Source organism: Chelmon rostratus, chromosome 12, assembly GCF_017976325.1.
Source record: "Chelmon rostratus isolate fCheRos1 chromosome 12, fCheRos1.pri, whole genome shotgun sequence".
NCBI lineage: Eukaryota > Metazoa > Chordata > Actinopteri > Chaetodontiformes > Chaetodontidae > Chelmon > Chelmon rostratus.
In genome coordinates, this window is record NC_055669.1 from 24,676,892 (window position 1) to 24,704,251 (window position 27,360).

Sequence of the window (27,360 nt, forward strand, 5' to 3'; positions counted from 1 at the left end):
CAGACTTTACAGCACAAACATAGAGGAAGAAAAACCAACACACACACACACACACACACACACACACACACACACACACACACACCGTGAACTCAAACTAAATGCTAGTCGACCAACTTTAACAATAGCCTACAACTCCCATAATCCCACAGGGAGGCAGAGCAGCCTCTCATTTTACTCTGAAGCACCATAAAAACTTTATTTTGACATTGTGCGGTTCAGACAGTAACAACAGGCCGCTGAGCGTCACATTAAGATCAACCGCCGTCTATTTTAGATTTGCCTGAATATTTTCACACACACACACACACACACGCACACACACACACTTCGTTTAAGAGGCTCCTAAGCTGCCTGTGAAAGTGCAGGTTATTACTGTTGGTGGATTTATCTCAGTGGTTCTTTTTTCTGCTCTGTTATCAGATTTCAGCTGCTCTGGTTTCACGTTTCCTTTTGTTTGCGTGCTCATCCACTGACATGTTTCTTATGTTGTACAAATGTGGGTTGACGGTTAAAATTTGAAGTTCAACAACAAATGTAGCTCACAGTGTCAAGAGGGAATCAGCGGCGACTACAGGCTAAGAGTCTCGACAGGAAGTCTGTAGTCCATAAAGAAGAGTTTAAACTCCATTAAACAGTGTGGGGCCAGACAGGGCTGTTACAGGCACACACACACACACATTACAGATAAACTATCTAACAGGATGTAGAACAGAGAGACACACTTGCTTTAAACATTCATTTCATTATCTTATTCGTGTTTTTGCATATATTTGCTATAATGCATATTAATTCCAACCACATGGCACAGCTGTAGTTTCCACGACTCCTTCAAATTCTGCTACCAGTAACGGTTTTTAATCGTATTAATACTGACCACAGCTGTGTTGTTCAGGTGTGTACAGACTGAATGAATGGTGAATTTTAAGAGTCAGTACAACTGCAAAGTCAAATGTGAGATGTGAACAAATGCCATCAGATCCGCTCAGGCCACATCTGAAATATTTCAAACTTACATGCACTCATCTTACATCTGTACGAGAATTCTTCATAAACGTTCGAACTCAAGAGGAAAAAGTACAGACTACAGCAAGAGCACACATTTCAAATCTGTTCATCATGCACACGCACACACGACGTATAGTGTACTGTACACAAACATATGGATGCGTACATGCTTAACCTAGCACACACACACACACACACACAAACACATAGCATTGCCCCTCCCATTTAGCAGAGCCGGGAGGCTAAAAGAGCTGAGACAGTGAGATCCCAGCCGGATCCAGCCTGAACAACAATCCATCAAAAAAAAAGAAAAAAAAAAAACTCCAACAACTTCACGACCTCACCACTTCATCTGCAGCAGAACACATCCACGGCCACACCGGCGAGCACGGCACTGTGACACTCTGACAGCGATTAGAAATAAATTCAACTCTTCAGCACATAATCAACTCAGATATGGTTTTAGTTGGACTTTCGATTTAATTGCTTTGGATACAAGGACACACTGTACCACTAAGTCACGAGCTTTCCTTTCATTCCTCGGCGCTGCTGCTGCAGTGACATCTTGCCTTTGCCGTGCTCATGTTTCACATGTGGAAGCTATTAGAAACCCATTTACTGTCACAAAATCTATCTGCATTGATGAGATTTCTTTTAAGCTCTTGCCCCATTTAAACAAACCAAATTTCTGGCCCACGTGCTTTTTAAAGAAATCAGATTACTGCAGGTGTCTGGAGATACTCAGTCACCCAGGTCATGGTTACCCAAGGATGGCTGAATCGAGCAGCAACTGGACTTGGTTGTAGAAACTTGAAAACATTTTGCCTCTCATCCAAGAGGTTTCCTCAATTCTGCCTGACTGGTGGGGAGCCCCAGGTGTTCCAGCTCTGTGGGGACGTTATCAGTGTCATTGATCTGATTTACATCAGAACAGAGAAAGCATCCCTCAGCAGAGGAGGAGGTCTACGACACCACTCATCCCCACCTACAATGCTGTCCTTTCATCCCGTCCCAGGAGATTCAACAGCACAGTTGGCAAGTTGCACAAATGAACCATGTAGTCTCAATGACCTTGACCATGACCCCACATAGGTTAAATACCTGGCGCTCAGTCAGTCAGTTAGAACTGAAGAAGCCTCTTGGATGAGAGGCGAAACCTTTTCAAGTATCTACACTTAGGTTCAACACTCTTGGACAGATTACTGCAGAAAACTTAAAGTACCAGATTACTTTAATGCATGTAAGTTAATTTACACACAAGATACTTGTGCTCAAAGAGAGGATTCATTCTCAGTGAAGAACCTTGGAGCCCTAATCTGCCTCTATACCTGCCAAAGAGCAGTGATTCCTAACACGTCTCTGGGGGTCATCAGGTGGAAACCTCCCTTCAACAGTGTTTCGCCTACTTAGTCCCACTACACCTCCAGGAGGTTAGGCAGTGAACTCCGGCGTCCCAGAGTCACCCCCCCTAGTGCCAGTTCACACTGCTCCTACACAATCCAAACAGCACTGCCACGTTCAACTGACCCAGAGATGCTCCAGGTAGTGGCCAGTACCGATGCTACCATTTAACTATTGCTAATGCTAATGCTAACCGCTAGGAAGAACAGAAGAGGACAATACAGTTCCGATGCTACCATTTAGCTAATGTTACGTGCTAACCGCTACCTGCTAAGAGGAACAGAAGAAGACAATAAAGCTAGATTCACCTATACTGTTAATGTTAATTGCTAGCTACCAATGCTAACTGCTAAGATACTATCATACTCTCACCGCTTTAGCTATTGTTAGCTGCTACAATGCCACCACAGGCCTAGATGCCACATGTAACTGCCGATTGCCACACACACAAAGCTAATTTCCCCTTCCGGGAAAATGAGATTTTGGATTGAACGGCACTGACGTTGACACTGTGTTTCTGCTCCTATTAAACCATTTCAAATCCAACCGATTATTGTCCCAGAGGCACAGCAAACAGTGTTCTTATCAGTTCTTGAAAAGCAAGCTGTTTGGCATTATGACAGAGGCGGCGGCACTCCCTGCCCTTTCAGCATATCTGAAAGTGGACCTTTGGGGGGTTGACCCCCCCCAGCGAAGGCAAAACGGTGTTTAGCTCCGTCAGCAGCTCCGGTCTTGGTTTGTCGCAGGACTCGAGGGGAGTGAAGCGATCTGTGCTAAAGGTACGCCAGGAGAAGAGAGCAGGCAACTGTCTGCATTGTTCCACTATAATCCCTGTATTACATGACATCTATCCATTACACTCCACCAAATCCCAACAGTCCTTAAACATGGGAACAGATGTGGTTGTTCCACACCTACAAGGATGATACCTGGCATACTAACAGCTGAAGAGTTATAACTCTAAATGGAAGAGTCCATCTCTATTTTTCTCTGCCTGATTATTATAAATAGCAGCGAAAGCACAGCATGTCTCTGCAGCATGCAAAGCACACTGAACACATGTCAGTGAGAAGTGGTCTGATTGGATGATAACAGGCCGAGGTAAAGAGCAGCACGATGCAAAGCGAGGCGGCATTTCCTCTGCTGAGCTACTCTCTGCATCAGGAAACGTCATGGTCGTGACCACTCCTGCCAAAGGAAAACAAGCCAGGCTGCTAGGACGTGTTTCACCTTGTTTAGATTGCCAGCCAAAGGGAGATGACAGGAACTAAAGAGGGAGGGGTAACATGCAACAAATGTCACATGTGGGACTCAAACTGGAGATGTTCTCATTATATGACCACAGACTTAAACCCCAACCAGGACGGCCCAGTCTATGTACCTGGCTGTGGTGATTTAGTATTCGCTGCTCATTGACTTAGAACAGTGGAAGGTGTTGAGAAACTATTCTTTTCTGTGGCCGGTGTGTATAAGATGCACAGCACTTGTTGTATTCTCCACATTTGACTGCGGAGCTTTGAGATTCCTGCCAACATGATGCTGTGGTCCTTTTCTAACCCAGTGCGTCCTGATGCTTTCCTGCAGAGTCAGTTTGAGGAAGGAAATCAGCTTCAACTGAATTGAACAGTGTCGTGCACAGACTTTTTGAAGGGCAGGGGCAGAAAGGAAAAAAAGGGCACATATGTCCACGCCACTGAAGAGGGCACTTTAGAGCGCGTTTTGGCGTCCAAGAGGGCACTTTAGAGTGCATTTTGGCATCCAAGAGGGCACTTTAGCGCGCGTTTTGGCTCCCAGGGGGCACTTTAGCACGCGTTTTGACTCCCAAGAGGGCACTTTAGTGCGCGTTTTTCAAAAACTGGGCCACGAGGGGGGGCAAAAACTGGGCCAGTCCCCCCCCCCCCCCTCCCCCGCCCCCCCGTGCATGCCACTGGAATTGAAGTCAATAAACTGCAAAGATTGTGTATAGTCACTGTTTCAACAGGTCGCTTTGCTACAATCACCCATATTTACAGCACATGAAGTCATGTATTCTACTGTATGGCTGTACAGTGAAGTGATACTTCTCCCTGTGTGTTTTGCACCGGCTCTGAGAGTGAGACATTATTTCTAAACCAAGAAGCACGTTGATATTATCCACCACAAATGCCCTGCCCGACATCAGTGTTTACAACACGTACTCCTCCACTATCTGAGCCTCCCGTCACATCGAGGGCACCCCGACAAATCAGATCGTGACCAGGGCGAAGGGCATCAACACTTCAAACATGAGCGGAGGCGACGGGAGAGAGAGCCAAACAGAATCTGAGAGGATTTGAAATGATCGGTGGGTGTTTTGATGCAGAACGCACAGGGGAAGTGTTTGATGAGAAGTCAGACGGCGATTCTCTGGTGTCTGAAATGCAGCAGGAATTAAATGAACACTCTTCGGCTCTACCCAGCGTCCTCATCCGTCCCAGCTACCCCTCCGCTCCTCCTCATCAACTCTAATTACACTCCCTCATTTAACTGTTCCACCGTTAAGAGTTCACTCGGCGAGGACGACACCTCGGCAGCTCCGTTGCACCAAAAGTTGTAATGAGTCTTGTTAAATCACTCATGTTGTGTAACAGGAAGAAAGTCTGCCTGAGTCTAAAGTTAGCACAACGATTATTAGACCAGTTTTGTCCTGAATTAACTTTTCACTGCAGCTCACATCATACAGATTTAAATATAACTCGCTAAATGGAAAGACATTTCAGCCATGTGCATTAATCACTGCAAAAAGAAAAAACTGCAGGTGAACAAGAGTATTACTGTATTGAAATTCTGCTGTTCAGAACGCTCTATTATTCAGCTGCAATTTAAAAATCAATGCAAAATGTTGGTTTCATTGATGTGATGACAAACAATAAAAAAGGTACTGTTACTCCAACTGCCAAAAAGCAACGATATCTTCAGAGGACCGTTAAATCAAGTTTTACTTTGCCTGCTCTTGTATGACTTCAATAAAAACAGTGAAATTAATCTCATTATTCATTCTGGGAGGTCAGTATATTGGAAAATGATTGATATACTAATTAAACAACTGACATTGGACAAAAGTGTAAAACGTTTGTCATTACCGAGTAGAACACATCTCTACAGGCCTGTTAAGAGTTTATTCCACTGTATATCGGTCTGTATATTTGAGCCTAACCGGATGGGTTAACTATCCTGCGAATAATAAATGTCAATAAGACGAGCTGAAGTTGATTTACTGTAAAAATAAACCCCTGGTCGCCATTATCTCGACCTCCTTTCTCCTTCAGCTGCAGCAGTGTGATACAGCAGAAAGCAGCAGATATACCTGCTGCATTCTGATGGCCGCTTGTGGCTGAGGGGGAGATTAGCCTCGCTAGCTGCCGTTAGCAGCTAAATCTGTCCATCTAAAGCCATCCACCATCAGAAGGGAACGAAGCGGAGCAGAAAATCAATTTACGACAAGGTCGCCTGCTGGAAGCTGCACTGACAAACCACCTGAAGGTTGAACCCGCAGGAACGACAGCCTTGTTAGCATGATCGACTGTTTGCTATCTGATGTGCCGTTTTGTTCTTTTGGTTTTGTTCTATTTATTTATCCAATAATTACACCTGCATTTGTAGGTGATTTGTGGCTTTGCTGTTTTTGTTTTGTTGTTTGTTTGATTGTAGAAAACACAGAAATGCATTCTCAAGGACAGCAAAATAGCATGTTAGCACGTAGCATGACATGACAAAAAGTTAGTCCTGTTCATTTTCTGCAATGGAAGTGTTAAATGACTGACAGTTGGAGCACTGGATCCGTATTTAGGGTTAGAAAAGATCTATTTTTTGGTTAAAATGTGGAAAGCTAAACGGCTGTGGACCGTTCTGTAGCAAGCAACACTAATGGTGAACGGAGGTGAATCGGCCTTTCTTTGGTCAAATCTAATTATTTGTTTATTTAGTCAGTTTTATATAGTTTATTGTGTTACATGAAGCTCACGGTGTAGGCTCTCCAAGCTAGCTTAGCCTAGCCTCTGTGCCCGTCGTAGCGGATAGCCGTACCTCAGGTGCGATGCTGATCCTGAAGGTGTGCGCGCTCCAAGCTAAACTTTTAGCATAGTCTATCTGTTTTTTGGAGCTAAAGGGGGACAGCTGCTTATTCTTGGCCAGATAAGATGGCCCAGCTCGCTGTGGAGGAGCAGGTCAGAGGTGACGGTGGTATCGTGGGAGGAGGACACCTCTTCAACAGGGAGCCGTACCTCCTCTCCTGGCCGCCAGCACGCCGTCACACCAGACGGGATTAGCAAGCACTGCAGCGCTGAAGCCAACAGAGATAACAGAGAGAGCCTGAGAGGGAGGTGAAGAAGCAGAAGACAGACAGGATGCACTTCATGGCCAAAAGTATGTGGACAGGTGCGCATTACGGCCATATGTGAATAATGAACAATTCATTCCAAGCTATGGACAGTGTGTCTGCATACTTTTGGTCATGTTCTGTAGAATACATTAATACAGAAAGAGAGAAAAATGCATAAACTATGATAAATAAGAGTATGAGCAAGTGACAGAGGACAGGACAGCAAACAAAACAGCACAATGATATAAAAGTTCATGTTACTTACTTAAATTTGTCAACCTGGATCAATTTTTAAGTGTAATTGAGTATTAAGACTGAAATGCTATCCTGGGATGTACAAAGTAAAAGTATCCAACAAAGAAGCCATACATGAAGGAAAAAACTGGACCATAAGCCTGTTGTTAACTGTCTGTTGCACCCGTTGTCACGTCGAACTAATGTTGATCATAACAGCAACAACATGAACCGCTCCAGTGAAAGATGGATGGATAAATCTGTAGGTGGGGGAGTCAGTCGGACTCCCTCAACATGGTTTCCCCTCAGCAGGTGGTCCCCCTGAAGGGAATGTGATGACAGACTGACACGGGAACTTCTGGCATGCCGACAATGCAGCACTCTGCTTACTACTGTAAAACACTGGTGCAAATCCTCCTCTCGTCCACCTCGAGGAACAGCTGTGCCCGTTTTCCCAACTACAGCTCGGCCTTAATTTGAAAGGGACGAGCACACAGTCTCTCTGCAATCATTTGACTGTTGATGCAAGGACGGGCAACAGATTGTAAACTGAAGCCCAAAGGATTCAAAAAACGTTGCTGCAATCTCTGGCAATTCGTGGATGTTTATTCACGCTGCCGACAGAACCGATGGGAACAAATGTGCAACAGATCCACATCTGAATCACTGGAAAACAGTAATTTTAACGTGTTTAAGCCCATATAAAGATACTGGATGCAAACATGGATGCAAGTGTCTCCTAATAACAGTGCCCTGTAGCGCCTCCGGTGGTCAAAACTACACATAGCACCTTCAAAACATTCCTTCTTCACCAGAACAGAGGACACATCATCAGTGTGAATGTTGGAGAGACTAAACCACTGCAGCGGCAACATGTAACAGGATACATCAAAGAACAACTGACCTGACACCGATCATACACTCAGCGTGCTGTATATCTGTCTGTGCCCGTGCACCACCTCAGCTCCTTCCAGCTCTTTCCTGCACCACCAGCGTCTCCATCAGAGCGTCCTACCCAGACGACCGGCCCGCCTTTTCATCTCCATGAATCTTTCATGCCGTCTAAAACCGCACTAACGCACGCAGGAACAAATCCCGTCCACAGACCCTTCCCCTCGTCCTGCTGTGGAGGACAGGTTCTTCTCCACCCCGGGGACCCCTCAGCACTCTCTCTCTGACAGCATGACCTACTGTGTGTCTCCTCCTCAGAGTCTCTACCTTTATGCTGCTGTCTCTTTCATCCTTTATTTGATCTCCAGAGTATTCCCCTTCTCTCTGCTTCTCCGTCTGGCCTGAATATCTGACAGGCACCGTCCACGCCCATCCAGACCACACTCAGGATAAACTGCCGAGCACACAAACAAACTGCAGGAGCACCCATGGATTTGTTATTTCCTCTAACACATACGTAGAAAATCAAGATTAAAACAGGCCGATACTCATGCATGTTGTTGTCAAATCAAATGTTCTTCTCATGCCAGAGTCACATATCTTGTATGTTTTGGTCACATCTAAGAACACAGTCAGCTATGATGCCACAGTTGCTGCTGAGTGGCATATTTTTAGCTATTAGCTATTATTAGCAACTAGAATGCTGGTTAGCAACTCATTAAACAAATTAATATGTCAATTAAGTCGAAATTCACGCCGTTAAAGCTCCTCTCAGTTACCTTTTTTATATGATTGATCTCTTTTATACACTGCTAGCTATCATATTGCATTTATATATGTACTTTTATACTTTTTTTGTTTTTACGTAGTATTTTATCATTTTATCATTGCATTTATCATTTCAGAAAACTAAATAAAGCACAATTTGGAAAAACCTCTCTGTGTTTTATGAAGCATTGATGATGTTTTTTCAGTGGCAGTAAATGAGAAATAGTCCTAAATCTGACCTCTGCTTCAATAACGATGCTAAAATCTGTGCAAGTAAACCTGAACATGGCCTCAAGAGCCAGAACCGCAGCTGCCGAAATCAGGTGGCAGCTGAAATAAGTCAGTCTGGACTACACACACACACACACGCACAAACACACACACACACACTGAAGACCTTTAAGAGCTCTTATCTGCGACTGTCACTTTGTGAATGTGTGAGGGGAGGAAAGGGCAGTGGGAAGCGTGCAGGGTGGAGGTGCTGCATGTCCATGATAGCGATAAAAAAAGTGAGGAAAACACCTTTGAAAGAGCAAAGAGAAGCATTCGTAAAAAAAATCATTCTGAACTCCTCATTACTCACTCAAATCAGGGCACACTGAATGGTCTAGCATCCATCTCAAATCACTGCTAATATTACTGCAAGTTTCTCCAAAGACCACGTTCCCCATAACCCCCCTGGGCCATAGATCAGTTATCAGCCATTGATAAGAACAGCTTTTTGGTTGCCAGGTTGTGGATGAGTGATAAGACTACTTGACCACTGACTTAGGAACTTAGGAACGACTGCACACTTGATGAATTAGAAACACCGACAACTTATTAATGTTTATAACTTCAGATGAGATGGTTTAGTAAAAAGTGAGAAAACAATACATTTCCAACATTGCAATGGCAACATTTTATAACTGCATTACTGCGAAAAGGAACCTGTCACAACCTGGCAACCCCTAGTGGCTCATTAATGACTTACTGATGGCATACAACGTGCTAATAAATGGCAACAGCATTCATTTTAATGATCAATTAGTCTGGCGATTATTTCCTTATTAATAAATTACTCATTATGTCAATAAAAAGAATAAAAAGAAAAATGCCCATTATAATTTCCAGAACCCACGGTGACGTCTTAAAATGTCTCATCTTGTCCAACTAACAGCCCAAAACTACGAATATATTCAGCTCACAATCATGTATAACAAAGAAAAGCAGAAGCTGTTCACAGTAAATATATTAATACCTTAAAGTTAGCATGCTGTCGATGTATTTACCTACGGAGCGAGCAGCACGTTGTTAAAGGTCTGTCCCTCAGCTCGCCGTCTCTCCCTGCCTGACCTCCAGACCGTCTGAAGGGCTGCTGTCTCTGCTGGGTGTCTGGCCCGACGTCCTCAGACCGAGACTGTGTCGCAATAAAAACGCTCCCTGGAAACGCCGCAGCTCCGTCTCTCTATAATTCAGGTGTGTGTGAATTAGATCTGCTGCATTATTCAACCGTGGCACAGTTGCAGTGGTCGGCCTCCCCCGCTGATCCAAATCTGTCACTTCACCTCGCACCACTCAGGGTGACAGGGCCCTTCTGGCCACACGCACACACACACGCATGCACGCACACACATGCACACACGCAGACATATGCACACATACACCTAGTGTAAGACATGTGCCCAAGCAGAAATGCGTGTCCCACTGCATAAAAACACACGAACATGTAGCCTGTGCAGTCACTTATGAGCATGAGCACACGCACATGCATGCACACACACACACACGCACACACACACACACACACACACACACACACACAAACAGTCAGACAGATCCACATCCTATATTAAATATAATATATGCACACAGCGACAGACACCACTGTAACACACTCACACTGCTTTCCAGGACGTTGTTCCACTTCCTGACAGGCTAACCCAGCTAAGTTGTTTAAAAGTTCCATTAAATCAGTGGTCCCCAACCTTTTCTGTACCATGGCCCAGTTTAATGTCTGACAATATTTACAGTCTAAAGGTGTAGCAGATAAAAACAAAATAAAATGATAAGATGGGCATTAAAAACTGTGGTATTTTCCCTTTAATAATAATAATAACAATAATAATGAACATAAATCCACTTTTTAATCATGTCAAGAGGACCTGGCTGCAGACTGGCACTGTCAGGCACCTCCACAACAAAACAATGGAAATTTTTTTTTCTTTCTGTGCGGCCCAGTACCAAATGACCCCCACGGGTTGGGGATCAATGCATTAAAACACTGAAACGTCAGCTGACCTGAGCTCAGTGTCTCACATTCAATGCGCACTGTGTATTAGCTATATGAATCAGTGGTACAGAGTTGGTATAGAAGCACAGAAATCGCTGTACAGCTGACACAACGCCAAGTTATGATGTCAAACCAACGAGCTCGAGGTCGTCTGACTGAGGTGGACAAAAGTAGTTTGGGCAGAGTGAATATTTGAAACAGCTCTCAATATAACCAAAACACCTCCACAGCAGCACAACACAGCCGGAACGCTGACTCAGCAGCTCTGAGCTGAGGATCAGGTGTCAGCTTCTTAGACACACCTGACTGAAACTAAAGCGATCTGACGACGATGACTGAAGGCTTTTCTGCTGTGGATGCTGGTCATCGTTCGGGCCGACTGGTCCTCATATTAGGCTGAAATGGCCGGGGGACTACGACAGGGGCCTGCCGGGTCACTAATCTGACACAGGTGCAACAAAAGCAACCTCAGTTCACTTCAGGATAGCATTTGCAGGCTGCTGTTAAAAGATGTTTCTTTCTTTCGCTTTTTTTTTGTTTTGTTTTTGGACTTGGCCGTTTCCTGTGTTTGGGTTGGCTAACGGATCACTCCCCCCCCCCCCTCACTCGCTCTCTTCTTCTCTTTCGTTTCCTTTGGCATTCCTTCCTCTCCTATTTTTGTCCTTCTCAAACTCTCCACATTTGAATTCCCTCCCGTTCATTCTTTCTCTCTACGTTTCTCATGTTTTCTCCAGCTTGTTCCCCCTCCTCTTGCACTCCTCATACACCTCTTTCCCTTCTTCCTTCTCATCTGTTCCCCCTTTCTAGCCTCTCCTTTCAGTGTGCATCGTGTCCATTTATGGGCAGCGTGCTCAGACCTAAATCTCCTCCGAGCAAACCAGCAGAGATGCTTCCCTGGATTTAAGGTGGAATGGAGTCCCGCTGGTTTCGTCACCAGAGAGCAGCAGGTTTGATCCTTACAACAGACCCATTCTGTCAAAATGTCTTTGAGCGAAGCAAAAGGTGGGTTACGAATCACGCCGAGAAAATGCGAAAGCCCATGAGGAGATGTCTAGAAACTGTAAGCCAAATACCTCAATTTCTTTCCTTTTCCAGACCTCAAATGCTTAGATTTAGTGTTTCACATCCTTAATTTAGCTTCAGCGGTCTCAAATAAGTTCATGTGCTGTTCCAGTGATCTAAATGAATGACAAAAGTTCTTGTGGTGTCCTCGTGGCTTTGCGGCCTCAGACGCACGCCACGTAATCACAAAGTCGCCGGGTCAGCCGTGGGCCCTCGTTGCATGACATCTCTCCATGTTTCCTGACTGTCGAGCAAAGGAAAAAGACCAACTAACACTCCACCAGTCACCCAGATGAGTTTGCTGAACTGGCAGATCAATTGATGATAATTGAATATAATCGTCAGTTGCATTAAACAAAAAGGACGACATCCAACTGTTTGATATTTCAGTGGGTACAAAATGACACGTGCACATCCTGCAGAGACGCCGCTGCTTTTGTGCAGCAAATTGTTCAGATTCAATGGAGCATGTTGTCCACACACGCACCACACACACACGCACACACACACACACACACACACACACACACACACACGTCTTGGCATGCAAAGGCATGGACATGTCAGCAGGCACAACAGTGTCACAATCTGCAATCCGCTGTGCAGTGTGTGTGTGTGTGTGTGTGTGTGTGTTTGTGTGTGCATCTCCACTCAGGTGAAGGGTGACTAACAAGCTCCTGCTGGGAATGACAGGTGAGGATGAGGAAGGAAGAGGAAGAGCACAGATGGGGAGTGTTGATTTTCTCAGCAAATAGGAAATAGCTGATAAAACAGCTTCGTTTTTAGGTCATTTCCTCTGAAGGACAAAGAAAACCCTCAGATCTTTAACGAACATCCTAAACATGTGATGATTTATACATAAGGTTTTGCACGTTTTACTCCATCTTCTGGACATCATGTAGGCTTCACATTACAGCTAAACACTCATGCAGTTTTATTTCAGACCTTTTTGAATGCATTAAACCGACCTATCAGGCTGCCATTGCTTTCCATTCATTTCCACACTGTATGTTTACAGATCCATCACAGTAAACATGTCTGCAGTCACACGTTGGTTAAGAGGTCATTCAAATCAATCTGCACTTACAGCTACACTACAGAACAACAAAGGAAACAACAATGCAGACGTCTGCACTGTTTGTTCTGAGGGATTATCTGCCTGTCGCAAGTTCCCGGAGTTTTCATGTCATATTGGAAACTGCAGGTGTGCGGAAGTCCTGCGGCCTGAAATATCGTGCACCGATAGACAGGAGGTGTGATTTTAATTGTGGCCGGCATGATTGAAAGAAGCTGAACTCAACCCGACAACACTGAGACTGACACAGCGTTAGCAAGAAGATGAGTAGGACTGAGGCATCAGACCTCCATTAACCACCTGCCGGTGTCCTCAACTGGCTCATTAATCCAATCACAACCATTCAGCTGTTCAGTGCACAGGATAGCGTTGACTTGAGCAGAAGGATGCAGGCAGAGGACGGGTGTTATTTTATGACAAACACTGTATATACAGTATAGTTGGAAGTGCACAACATTTGACAGCAGGAGATTTGTGTCTGCCGCCTGAAGAGATTATGCTTCGCTCCCACTGCTGCCGATAAAACAAACTGTGGTGGAGTCAACCTCAAGAGGCAACACCACAAACCTCCACCAAACATCTGACTCAGCCAGAACAACCACCCAACCTGCCCGGCTAACCACACCTGTCATCGCCGAGCACGGACGGGATAATAACAGCACATTAATGAGTGAGGAGTCAGCCTCTGGGTAGGTGCTCGGTAGTTCTGGTTCTGACACTTTTCAGCCTTAGAAGAGTTACAAAGAGGGTCAGCAGGTCGAGAGGAGTCCCGGCCTGCGATCTTCGATGCAGTCTGCATCATTTTATCCGGACGTTTCCTGTTTTGTGCCAAGGTGAGGATGCTCCCGATGCCAGCACCATAAAATTCCATCACAGCATCGCGCAAACCGTACAAAGAAAAGTCTGCAGAGCTTTCATGCGGTTCTGACCCACTTTACAGAAGAAGAATCTGTACGGCTCCACCTGCTAAATTTCCATTATCACTAAAGCTAGATGGCCACTACGTCTCTCACTGATGTCCAACACTACTGTATCTATGAAAAAACACAGCTGAGAAAACAAATGTGAGCAACACATGTATCTTCACAGTCAGAACAAACGCGACTAGATATTTTAGTGCTACTATCAGACAAAAGTGTGCTGCTGCCACAGAGCTGCACACAAAGCACGAACATACAGCAGGAGGGGTTAACATATGGTTTCCTGCGGATCAGGCGACAGTCAGGAGGCGCGTGTTGTTGGCAGCACACAATAAATAATGCAAGCTCTTTTCCACAAGCATATGTTTCCAATGTGTGTTTGTGCCTCTGGGATATTTCTGATATGTGTGCACTACCTGCTTGCTGATTGGCTTAAGGCTCTGTAACTGGAGAATCAGGGAGGGGTTCATGTCTGTGGGACTTCAAGATTTAGAAATCCGGTCAGTATAAATTCAGCAGCAGCTTGTCAGTAATTTGCTAATTTTGCAAACGTCAACATTTCCACGTGAGTCGTTTAGCAGATTTATTCTTGCATGACAATTTAGAAAGGTTGTGCAGGTAGAAAGGCGTTTCCTTGCTCAGGGGAACAATATCACCATATTCAAAAGGCAAATATTGTACTTTTTACACCTTTTACTCCATTTATTTGACAGCTATGATTACTAGTTACTTTTCAGATGTTTTTCATATTTCACATAAATAACAAGCTTTAAAAAACAGAACAGCAGTGACCTCTTGGCACATTTCAGATGTCTTCATGAAGGAGAAGATGTCAAACAATCCAATATTTCATAATAAAAGCAAAGCGAAAAGTCTGAAAATGTGAACAGAACTTTGTTTGGTGGACCAACTTTCTGCAGAATACTTTTACTTTTGCTACTTTAAGTTTAGTAACAATTTTAACTTTATGGAGTACGTCATGGAGTATTTTTACATTGTTGTACTAATACTACTATTACTACTAATACTTAGGTAAAGGAACTAAGTACTTCTTCCACCACTGAACATATGAATTTAACCCCTGGTGATGAAAAACAACTTATTTCAGCTTCAGCTGCAGCTTCCTGTCGTCATCAATCCGCCACCATGACACTAACGCCAGGAGAGAGGCTCAAAGAGAAGCTGAATACACGAGGACCAGTTGTAATTAAGTCCAGAGTCTCGGGGCCCTTCTCGCCCGCTGCTTCGCTAAGCACTGCTGACACTCACTGAGGCTGACCGATACTTCATTATGGCTTAAGTGAAAAAGAATCAATAGCAGCAGAGCAGTCGAGTCTTCACGGCCTCCGTCTGGTTTCTCCGTCAGGCATCAATCACAGACAGAGAGAGAGGCAGACAGAGGATCCGGAGGTAAAAAGCTGAACAAAGGGAAGAGAAAGCAAGTGCTGCAGAATGCTGATAGGAGCGACGTGCAGCTGGCACTTTTTGTGATGACAGTAACAAAAGAGGAGTTTCATTGCAAGATGAGACATCAAGCATGCGAAAAAGTGACGCCGAGCACTTAAACTGCCTGGATCCTCTATGTGGTCGAGATAACATCATAAATCTCTATCAAACATCAACATATCGACGAAGCTGAGGCAGGAAGGAGCAAAATGATACAGAGAACTGCACGTGAATGCTGTTCAAAAACTGTGCAAACACAATCATTGAAAGCAATCTACTGCAAAACGCTGCAGTCTCAATGAAACACAAACCTGTTAATGATTTAAATTATTTCCATCCACTGCATCTAATCAAAGAATTCAGGGTTCAGATACCGAACAAACTAAAGCAGATATTTGTCTTCCTCCTCAAACATTGATCTCTCACATTTGAAACCTACAAGTGGCTCAAAGACTGACATCACTGAGTCAACAAGCCGTATGTGACTCTTCAAAGAGGAGAAAGGCAAACAGGAGCCTTGCACCTGGCTCTGCTATTGTACCCAGAACAACTAGCTCGCTTTGTAGCTTCATCTTTCCACGGAGCTGTGAGTAACACAGCGAGCACAGACCTGTGGAGTTCGAATTTCCTCACGAGGAAACTGGGTCACTGAAGCAGCCTTTAGTAATACTGAACGCAAAATCATATGTAACAGGAGGATGGAAAAACATATGGGCAACTTATATAAACATAACACAACACAAAATCCAGCATAACGATGGAGCGTCATGGAACGCGCTGAGCTAGCAGAAAACAAATGAGCCATTATATGACAATCAAACAAAAATCAGGGCAGAAGATGCTTTAAAAAGTGCAAAGAGAGCGGTCACAGTATGTAGAACCAGTGGCGTGCACAGGGGGGACAGTTTTTGAAAAACGCGTGCTAAAGTGCCCTCTTGGACTCCAAAATGCGTGCTAAAGTGCCCTCTTGGACGCCAAAATGTGTGCTAAAGTGCCCCCTGGGAGCCAAAACGCGTGCTAAAGTGCCCCCTGGGAGCCAAAATGCACGCTAAAGTGCCCTCTTGGACACCAAAATGCGCTCTAAAGTGCCCCCTGGGAGCCAAAACGAGTGCTAAAGTGCCCTCTTCAGTGGCGAGGACACGCTATATGTGCCCTTTTTTTCCTTTTCGCCCCTGCCCTTCAAAAAGTCTGTGCACGCCACTGTGTAGAACACCTCAACACCTGTACAAACTAACACAGTCTACGGTGCTTTTTAATTCAGGAATATATTTTTGTAAATATGAGGTTCAAAGAGAGTGGCAACAAAAAACTGACATTGGTGCCAAATGTAATGAACCAATAATCAGCTGTTGCTGCTTTTTCAGGTGCGTGCTCATTACATCAATGGGCATGCACAAAATGAGGCCATGACATCACTGATTCCCAAAAACTCTCTGTTTCACGGTTTGCATGTGAACGAGAGGCCAAAACGCCAAAAATATTCGCCTATGTGTGGACAAGGCCCATTCAGAAAGAGTCATTTATCAAAAGTCTGTTTCCAGATTCCTAACCATGAAAAAATGAGTTAAAATGATTCATATTTGGGGGCAGCCGTGGCCTAGAGGTTGGACAAGCGGCTTGTGATTGGAAGGTCGCCGGTTTGATTCCCTCACCTGACTGGCAGAAAAATTTGGGTGTGGTGGCCTTGCCCTTGAGCAAGGCACTTAACCCCAAATATGCTCCTGTGTGTTTCAATCAGAGATGGGTTAAATGCAGAGAAGTAATTTCCCAGTTTGGGATCAATAAAGTAAATAAACTTCAATATTCCCAAAGCTAAGGTATCAAAAAAGTATGTTCTGAGTGGACTGGACTGGAAAAAACACAACCAGTGAACAGAAACCAGCAAATTGAGCTTCCTCCTGGAAGCTTTTGGCAAAAAACCATTTGGTAGCCTATAAACCTGATTTTTAGGAGACAGGCTTTGATTATGAATCTGTACTTCCAAAGATTATGTGCTCCAGTAAAAAAACTTTAAAGCCCTTGCAGATAAATGAAGGATTAAAGTTGCATTAGGTGAGTAGTTAGAGAGTTCTACATATTCATGCAACCATTTCTGAGTGAGGTGCAGCAAAGATTAATACGACTGAGGAAACATAAGATAATGTTTTCATTGTCTTTATTTGGAATTGTTAAATTACGCATGAAGGCTATTGTGGCTATCTGTCTGTGTGTGCTTTAGTATTTATTAAAAACCTTTATTTTGCCTGTCTAAAGGAAGTCTGACAGCAGAGGACGGAGACAGGAGAGGTGGTCTTTGCACAAGAGACTGGAGGAATTAGCATGTCGCTGGGTTCAGAGAGGTACAACTGGCTCTAAACTGCACTCCTGCAACAACACATCAGATGATATTTCCACCAGACTCTGGGAACGCACCCCCAGACAATAGTCTAGACTCCCCGGGTATAAATTCAACAGCTACAAGGCTGACGGAAGTTAGAAGCTTTTACTTGACAGGAGTTGAAGAAATCATCAGTTCTTAAATCCTCGAAACATCAAAAAGCACTGATAACTCTTGAAAAAACAAAAACGTCCCTTTTTCAAAGCGAGACACTGAGAATTGAGGCCATTCCACATTTTCGGGCCAGTAAGCAGGTCCACGGCCATGAAGCAACACAATCTAACCTCTTCACTCTCCAATGCAATCACCTGAGCCGACGCCGAGGCCTCAGAGGTTTTTATGTGAATGAGACCCCGCCGCGCTTAAACCATGCTAATCCAGATCAACGCCTGGTCGTGGTTTTCCTCCGCCGCGGTCATTCACAGTGATGGAAATCCAATTAATACAATAGCTTTTCTCAGCCATGAAACTGTGGCCAAGGATTTTCTCCAAAAAGGTGAAAATGACTTATTATGGCAGCGTTACCACCCAGATAAAAGACAGCAGAGGAGTGCTCTCAATGCATTACTGCTCACTTGTTGCATGTGTTGCATTCTCTCTGCACTGTTGGTGCACAATAAACGCCTGATCACAATGAACTGATCCTGTAAATTCTCATCCTGTGCATTGATTTGAAACATTTTGAATAACCAATAGTACAATGAGAGATCTTAAAACTTGTACAGTGGACCGTAGACATGTTTGTGTTATATATCGCCCAATCGTAATGGGAGATGAGTACTTTCAACACTTACAGTACAGTCTGAATCAAGTGTTTTGATACACAAAAAGACAAAATCATTTTCCAGCCAAGGAAAAACACATATGAAAGTGTATTTTAAAGATGAATCCCTTGTAAATGAAAAATATAAGGCGTAAAGTGAAGTAAAGAAGTATGAAGATTGTTATTTATGTTACATGTTTCATATTTAAAAGAAATACTATCCTCTGATATATAGTCATTTTATTTTTAAACCTCCCAAAAATCTATACCAGTATTGTACGAACTGGTTAGTATGAATCCTCTATTAAACTCTCTGTTTCTTTGGTTAGCTGCTTGTAGCACATAGCAAACTGGATAAATGCCAGAATAACATGGGCAGAGAAATACAAGACGCAGGCAATAGACAATTAGTTTCTTTAAAAAAAAAAAAAAAAAAAAAAAAAGCTGCATTCATTCATTTTTGGCCACAAGGGGGCAGAAAAACAGCAAAGCAAGCTAAGTGATACATAGCAACCACATACAGTATTTCTGGCTAAGACCGTCTTTATGGCGAGCTGTGGCAAACAGCTTCTACGTCCATATTCACAAAGCAACACCATCATCCCATTGGAGCCATGTCTGTCTCTGCCTGATGAACATAAATCCAGTATTCACTTCCCTTTGAGCTCTTGTTTGGTCTCCACCGACGCCTGAGAAACATTCCTGAGCCACTAAAAGGTCAACTTTCGTCCCCTTTTAGCTTTTAGTCGCTCGCCCTGGTCCTGAGGAAACAGCCTTCTAGTTTATGAGCCTACAAGGACTGATGAGGAAACTGAGGCTGAGCTTCACAGTAAATGAGCCACAAAAGCAAAACAAAGAGCTGTGAGAGAGTTGTGATCACAATCTGTGGGTCTGTGACTACAAGGGATCCCTTTCACGTTACACTGAGACGTTCAAAGTTAGTGTACGTATTTGTTTGCGAATGCAGGTTTTACTAAAAAGTGTAGGTTCCAGCTGTTGATCAGTTTCCTGCTGCTGTTACATGCTATAAACCGGCTGACCCTGGTGCAAAAACGGCTACACTGTAATGGAGAAAAGAAGCATTCCTTAAATACTAAAGTACACTTGGCACGATAATGCATCTGTCCAAAGATAGCCCTGCAGCGCTGCCATGAATCCACTTGGGTTTCATTGAAAAAGAGCAGGAATGTTCCGGAGCGTTCGTGCTGTTGGGATTACATAAGAGCTTTCTGAGAAGTCACAATCACCGTCATTTAAGGCCAACGCGAAGTGAAATAAAAGCACACGGACGCGTCTCTGTGACATCGCCGACACGGTGACGCCCGGCAGCGGCAGCAGCGGCTGAACAGTTGCTCTCCGCGGAGGTCTGTGGCCGTTAAACATCACCGCAAGCGGCAACACATCAATCAAAGCGCCAACTGAGGCAGCAGTAATTAAAAATATGAATTCTAAATGAATTACCACCGCTCTGGGTCATAGCGTAACCCATATAGCTCACACTGAGGCCGCCAGAGAGGGAATTAGCGCTCAGTTAATTATGATACACTGATATGCATGTTTCCTGTGGGGGGAGAAAAATCAACAAAGTGCACAAGGACTGCAGTGAAATATCCCTCGAGGTCTGCGAGCTCTACATCTTAAATGGCCAACAATGTTGTGGTGTCAGCAACAAAAGCACTTATTAACCACACCTTCCTCAGCCGTGTACATTCTGGGCCTTTGGTTTTTAACCCTTGCTTAACCAGGCGACACAAGAAGCGTGCGTGCATCGCGAATCATCTCGTCGTTATGAATCAGGGGATTTCCACGAGACGTGCGCTTATTTAAAAGTCAGACCAAATGTCTTCACTTGAAACATCACATGGGAATGATTATGAAAGCCCTGACATATGATTATGGTGGTGCGGAGCCACTTTTCCATTTACTGGGGAGAGGAACCCTAAGCGAACATGACAAACTATATATCAAAGAATCACCACCTCACTGTGAGGAGCTTTCATTAAAACTACGCTCTACCAAAGAAATCATTTCATGGAAATAGGCTGACCGTGTCTGGAAAAGAGTTTTGCCATTAAAGACCTTCTATTGGACAAGAGTGAAGGCAAATATCTGAAAACAAATCCGGACTATCTGCATGGCAGCACACCAGTTGAGGATTTTTGGTTAAAAGGGTTAATCGCCTCTTCAGCTGTTAGATTTCTAAAGGCTGCAGCTGCATAATGACTCTTTCGCTCTTGAAACCAGTCAGTTTTGGTACCACAGACTTATTTTCTCTGAGTCTAAGTCTGTCTTTAACTCTTCCAACATGACATTGTGTGTCTCACTAACGCTTCATGACTTCATTTCCTCCATGTTAGATAAACATGTGACATGAGCCAACAGACAAAAAAAACGCTGAACTGGTTTTAGTCACTTCCGGAGTCGACTAAGCTGAATCGACGGGGAAAAAACGAGTTGTTTACTGTTGCTGTCGGCATTGTGAGCTCTGCAGTCACACCTGATGAACAGAACCAAGCCCAACTACTGATTGTTGCCATGTTATATATCTGCAGCAGTTTGTTGATGAGTGAAACCAGATGCAAACGGTGTATAGCTACTTTTGAGATAGCTGAATTGAATTTGTTTCGCGTTAATCAGGGCAGCAACGATCCTCATGGCCCCCGTGCCCCCTCACTTTGCGCTGATGCTGCTCAAAAAAATATCTACAAACTGCTTGCATTCAGGTTTGCATTCATTTATTTCACTCATAGTCACAATTAGGGGTGCACGATAGTTATCGGGCCGATAACAGGAAATGATGACGTCATTCCGATAAGTCCGATATCATGACGAACAGCCCCGATAACATATGTGTTTTTGTCAGCACGGCAGTGCCTCGCTCCCACTATGAGACCCGAATGGCCTGCAGTGAATGCTGCGTTCATGTGACGTTGGCATAATCAGAAAAACTCTTTGTCACTGGGAAAAATCAAGAATACCACCTCATGCCAGAAAACAATGCGATAACTCGGTCATAATTTTGCTATTTGCTGACTTGAATTAACATTCGCAGCATTTTTACACATGTTACACATAAGAAATAGAAACATGAACTTAAATAGGCCAAAAGAACGACTACCAAACGAGGGAACGGGGGAATGTACGTTACACCTTGAATGCAGCATGCGGCACAGCGTGCTTATGAAAACAGAGTTCAGACTTCTTCAAAGTTTCCGAAGAAGACTGTTCGCTGTTTATTCGTAACAAATGTTCCGAGCGAGTGGAGCGAGAAATGGCACAAGCTTTAATACTTCAAACCTGGTCAGCCACCTGAAACATAACCACCGCTTTGACGGAGTTTGGAAAGCGTATGAGGACGGCCGGCCTGCTAAAAACGCTAACGTTAGCAAGCCAGCCGATGGTGATGGCGCTTGCCTTACTATGGACTGCCCTTCTTCAGTTTGTTTACAGAGATAAGTCTAAGTAAGGGATCATGTATCTTTCTTCAGAATGACATAGAAGCCCGACGTGAAGCGGTGGGGTTTATTTCTCCATAGGAACCGTCTCACTATACGTTATCCCGCTTAGAACACGGCTAACTACTAAAGCATTCAATAATGTGACATAAAATAGTGATTAAAACACATTTTATTGATTTAAAATGAGCCTACTCGTCTGTCGCATCTCTCACTGCGCAGCGGCTCTGAAAGTAAACACGTACGTTGCCTAGCAACCGCCTCTCACTGTGCGCCGCTGTTTTTGGTTTTGTTTGTGGTATTGATGTCATGATGTTGACCTGCCCAGGGTGTCCCCTGCCTTCGCCCGAGAGATGGCTGGGATAGGCTCCAGCCCCCCCCGTGACCCTGCAAAGGATTCAGCGGTGTATAGATAATGGATGGATGGATGGATGTCATGATGTTAGGTATATGTGTGTGTTATCGGTTATCGGTATCGGCCTTTAGGAGCTGAAAATGATCGGTTATCGGTATTGGTTTTAAAAAACAGTTATCGTGCATCCCTAGTCACACTAAGTATTACAATTAAATCAGCCTTAAGACCTTCAGTTCAGTTCATTGGCCTCGCTGTGCTTGTGCTTGCACTGGGCATGTCAGATATTCAGACTCAGAATTAAAACTAGGACGCGAACATTAGCAATTTTTCCACCACTCAGCTGTTTATGATTATGGTCTGTAGGATTTATTGTCAGCGTGGTAAAACTCAAACAGACACAGTGCAGAAGGACAGATTGCAACTTGCTAAACTTGCCACATAACTGCAACAAACAACCCATAATGCTCTTAAAATAATAGGCTTACACTGTAACACAGGAGCCGGAAATTGTTCGATTGAAAGAGAACATCTGTTGTGATGATGTGAACGTTTATCCCTCAAATATACGATCACAGCAAGTTTTCAAAATGTCATTTACAGGACAAATACTGCTTTACATTCAAGATATTATTATAGCAATAACAGCAGAAAGCACTCAGTATGTAGGCCGCGGCTTTCTGCTCCCTCCGGCCACACACACACACACACACACACACACACACACACACACACACCATGCCAATGGACAACGGCTGTTCTCTGCAGTGCACACATGGTCCGGTGCAGAAAGACAAGCATGTCAGCAGAAGGCGTGAACTGTGTGTCATTTCTCATTTTGATGGTGATCCACCACGTTTTGAACTAGATCCTGGTGTGGCAAAACCGGTCCGCAAAACCGGTGCCGGGGATGAAATATGAAAGTGGTTCACTGTCACTCAGCACAAAAGACAAAGCTAATAAAGCTGCAGCTTCGAACAGCATGCAGCTGAAGTTGTTCCTCGTCTGATTAAGTCTGATTGAGTTTTCAGCAGTAATAACATGGAAACATGAGAATGAGAATGTGAAGTGTAACCTGGTCTGAATAAAACCAAAACACAAACGAACTATAAAACCACTAACAAACCAGAAAAACCACGAAAATAACAAACGTGCTCAGCTGTCTCCAGCTTCAAGACACTTTTCTTACCACTTTTTATTCAATGTTCTTTTGTTGCAGAACGGCCTCCAAATGTTTGTGTCTTCTAAGTGGGTGAATATCTTGTTTTTGGATGGAAACCCAGTGTGTGTTACTCAGGTCTTGGCTGTGAGATGTGCCGCTCCCCGAGGCTGCTGGGAGAACAGAGAGCCGGCTCTGACGAGTCGCCGAGTCACATGTTTCAGTCTCCGCCAGCGTCCAGAGCATCGCCAGAACCCTGCAGCTACAAACTGTGTCAGTCCCAAGAACAGTCAGGAGTCCTGTCCTATGAATCCACGGCCTGTGTTTGTCCCAGCTGAAGAGCTTGGCTCGGACTCCCGATTAAGCCACGAACATGCGCCGCGATCAGCCAGTAAACCAGTCTGATGGTAAACCCGTTAAGCCGTCAACTGGTCAGTCGGGTGTCAGAGTTAACGAAGCAGGCGCAAGCCTTAAGATGTTAAAACCTAACGAGAAAAGTCAGCTGAGAGGAACTCAGAAACATCCGATTCTATTGTGTGCAGAGGGCTAATGCTAAAAGTTCCTCTTCAAACTTAAAAAGAAAACATCCAGTTCAGTTTAAATCAATTTAATTTTATATCTTGGGTCAATTTTGGATGAACTCAGCAACTATGGTTCAGAATTTCTGAATTTGCTCGACTGCTCTGTCTTTTTCACAACGATGCCGACTGACGATCATGGGTACTGCAGTATTCAGAGCCTTAACAGTTTCTGAGAAGTTGAAATTTTTCTGTCAGTGTTGAGGTCTGTATAATCTTCGGCCTCCTCGTGGACTTCAACCAGCAGCTACGCTACAGGTGCCTGTGGTTTGTTCAGTCCATCCATTATATTTCTGCGTTTAAACCAGGGGTCGGCAACCTTTAGCACTCAAAGAGCCACTCGGACCCGTTGTTTTTGCCTTTATGCTATGTATAAACAAACTGTAATGTGTTGCATTTATGAAATCAATGAACGACTGCAGAGAAAATTAAATTACATTTCTGTGTGCAACAAAAACATTTTGAACTGGGTTGGGTTGAAGGTTAGTTTCAAGTAAAACACTGAGTGTCTATTTGAGTCCTTCTTGTATTTCTGAAAAAAATTCTCCACCAGCAGCAAACCAAAAATGCCGTCCACTCTCTGCGTGCCGTCATCCTTTTACTGGCGCGAGCAGTCAGCAGTCAACCTGAATAATAAAAGGACTATTTCACTAAACAATGAAAAAAATATGAATATGCTAAATAATAGGCAATTAAAATATGAATCAAACGTGGTTAATGTGATTTCTGCTCCTGACCCTCGTCACCTGCATCTGCACAGAGGATCATAAGATGTCATCTGTGAGGCGATGTTTGTTTCAAAACAAATGAACTAAAATAAAATACATTTTAATTAAATGCTCATTAATTATTTTCAGGAGCCGCATCAGAGGGATGAAAGAGCCGCGGGTTGCCGACCCCTCGTTTAAACCATTGACGTGGTCACAGAAGCAGGTGAGATAATGTGTGCCGACGAGTTCACACCAGGTAAAACACATTCTTCTTCACTCTGCGCTAAAGTACTCGTTAACCAATTAACAAACCGGCCAATCAGACTGGTTTAAACAGGCAAACAGACAGAAACGCACTTCTCTCTCTGTAAAGTGCTGAGTTGAAGTGTGTGTGTGTGTGTGTGTGTGTGTGTTGATATCAGAGAGGAGGAATGCCTCTGCCATGTGGGATTACTGTGTCACCCTGACACTTCTATTAATAACACTGCATTTAGCATCTGTGTGTGAGTGTGTGTGTGTGCCTGTGTGTGCGTTCATCTGCTATCTGCCTTTGTGGTTCTACATACTACAAATACGAACACTGCCCATGTGCCACTGAGCAACACTTAAAGACCTCCAACTGTAAACTTGAGTCTACACATGCCCACACATGCCCCCCCCCCCCCCCCCCCCCACACACACACACACACACACACACACACACACACACGCACAGGTATGTGAGTATGTGTGTGTGTGCGTGTGTGTATCAGTATACAGATTCTTTCCCCTTGACTGACTGCGTCCCTGACCAACAACCGCAAAGTCACTGCACACACACACACACACACACACACACACACACACACACACACACACACACACACACACACACACACACACACACACACACACACACACAGGAGGAAGAGCCATGTGATCTGATTCACCTCTGCTCACATACTGCAAAGTCAGACGCTGCAGGTTCAATTCCCTCTGCAGCCAGTGTGTCCTGAACCTTGACACTTGCCCTTGAGAAAGTCATTTAAAAACCTTGACATGAGTCAACTGATGGAAGGAAGTTGGAACTGACAGAAGAGAGTGAACACAGAAAGAAAGAAGGACAGAAGGCAAAGAAGAGAAGAGAGTGAGGGAAGGAAAGGGAGGACAAAAAGAAGGGACATTTGATTGGTTAGGAAGGATGGTAGGTGGCAAGGAAAGGAAGAAAAGGCAGATTACAAAGGTGTAAAGTACAAAAGGAGCATTCAGGGACATAGAGGAGGATGGTTAGGAAGATGAAGGGAAGGAAGGATGTAAGTATAAGGAGAGGGAGAAAGACAGGAGGGAGATTCAAGATGTTAAAGTAAGGAAGTGTGGAGGAAAGATGTGGGGAAGTAGAAGGAGGAGTAGAAGGAAGCAAAGATGGGGAGGCAGAGAAGGGAGCAAGGTTGCAAGGAAGTGGAGAAGATGGGAAGAAGGATGTAAGAAATTTGTGAAGAGGGAAAGAAAGGAGGGAGATTAAAAAGAAGGAAGTGAGAGAGAGAAAATGTTCTTTTCCTTCAGCGTTTCCCTCCTTCCTTTCTTCCATCCTTCCTTGCTCCCTTCCCTCCTTGTCTCCCCATTGAGTTGACCGTGTCACTCTGCCATGACAACGAAACATTACAGCTCTGTAACAGCAGCAACACGCTACAACTCCGAATACTGCCCACGTGCCACTGAGCAACGCATTAAGACCTCCAACTTCAAACTCTACACACACACACACACACACACACACACACACACACACTACCAGTATCAGCTGAGCTGGTGGGGAGCAGCAGCAGCTCAGTCCGTAAATAGCAGAGCGAAGGATTGGGCTGTTGCAGGGGGGTGAGAGGGGGTTTATCACCAGCTCATTAATTAATAATGCAGATAATTAACTAAGCGTGAAGACGAGGGCTGTATGTGCTGCAGAGGGGGCAAAAAATAAAAACTGCAATTAGCAAATGTGTCTATCAGTACGACTTCTGCTAATAAGCAGACAGTCTCCTCTGTTCTTCCTCAGCTCTCTCAGTGTCGCGGCGGCTGATTCGTCAACACGCAGTACAGCTCAGTAAGGAGGCAGCAGTGTGACCGGAGGGTTGCCGGTTTGAATCCCTGAGTCAGCCCTGATCATCTTCTTCAGAATTTTCCATTAAATTAACACCCTTTTAAACAAGATTTGACAAATATTCATAATATGAACAATAAAATTTATTTGTTTTAATTTACTATTTTTAAGTGTGTTTAGGTTTATGTGTAGTTGTGTTTGGTGATTTTACTACACTGTATACTACAAAAAAAACTACACAAAAGTATATTCAGAAAAATATCTTAACAGCTGGGAAGCTGAAGAAGTTCTAAAAAAGTGAATATCTATTTAACGCTAAACATTTTATTCAACAATAAAAGCTAAAAACTGTTTTTATTGATCGCTGCGTATGTGACTTCCACCATGAAATCACTGGAACTGAGAATGATGCACTTTAAAGGACCAGTGTGGAGGATTTAGTGGCATCATGTGGCGAGGTTGCAGATTGCAACCACCTG

At 44.1% G+C, this 27,360-nt stretch overlaps 1 protein-coding gene across 5 annotated transcripts in view; it reads right to left on the reverse strand.

Annotated features, from left to right (window-relative positions):
• The window catches only part of LOC121614598 (disco-interacting protein 2 homolog C), a 197,020-nt gene that overhangs the window by 121,553 nt on the left and 48,107 nt on the right, over nt 1–27,360 (reverse strand). The window lies entirely within an intron of this gene.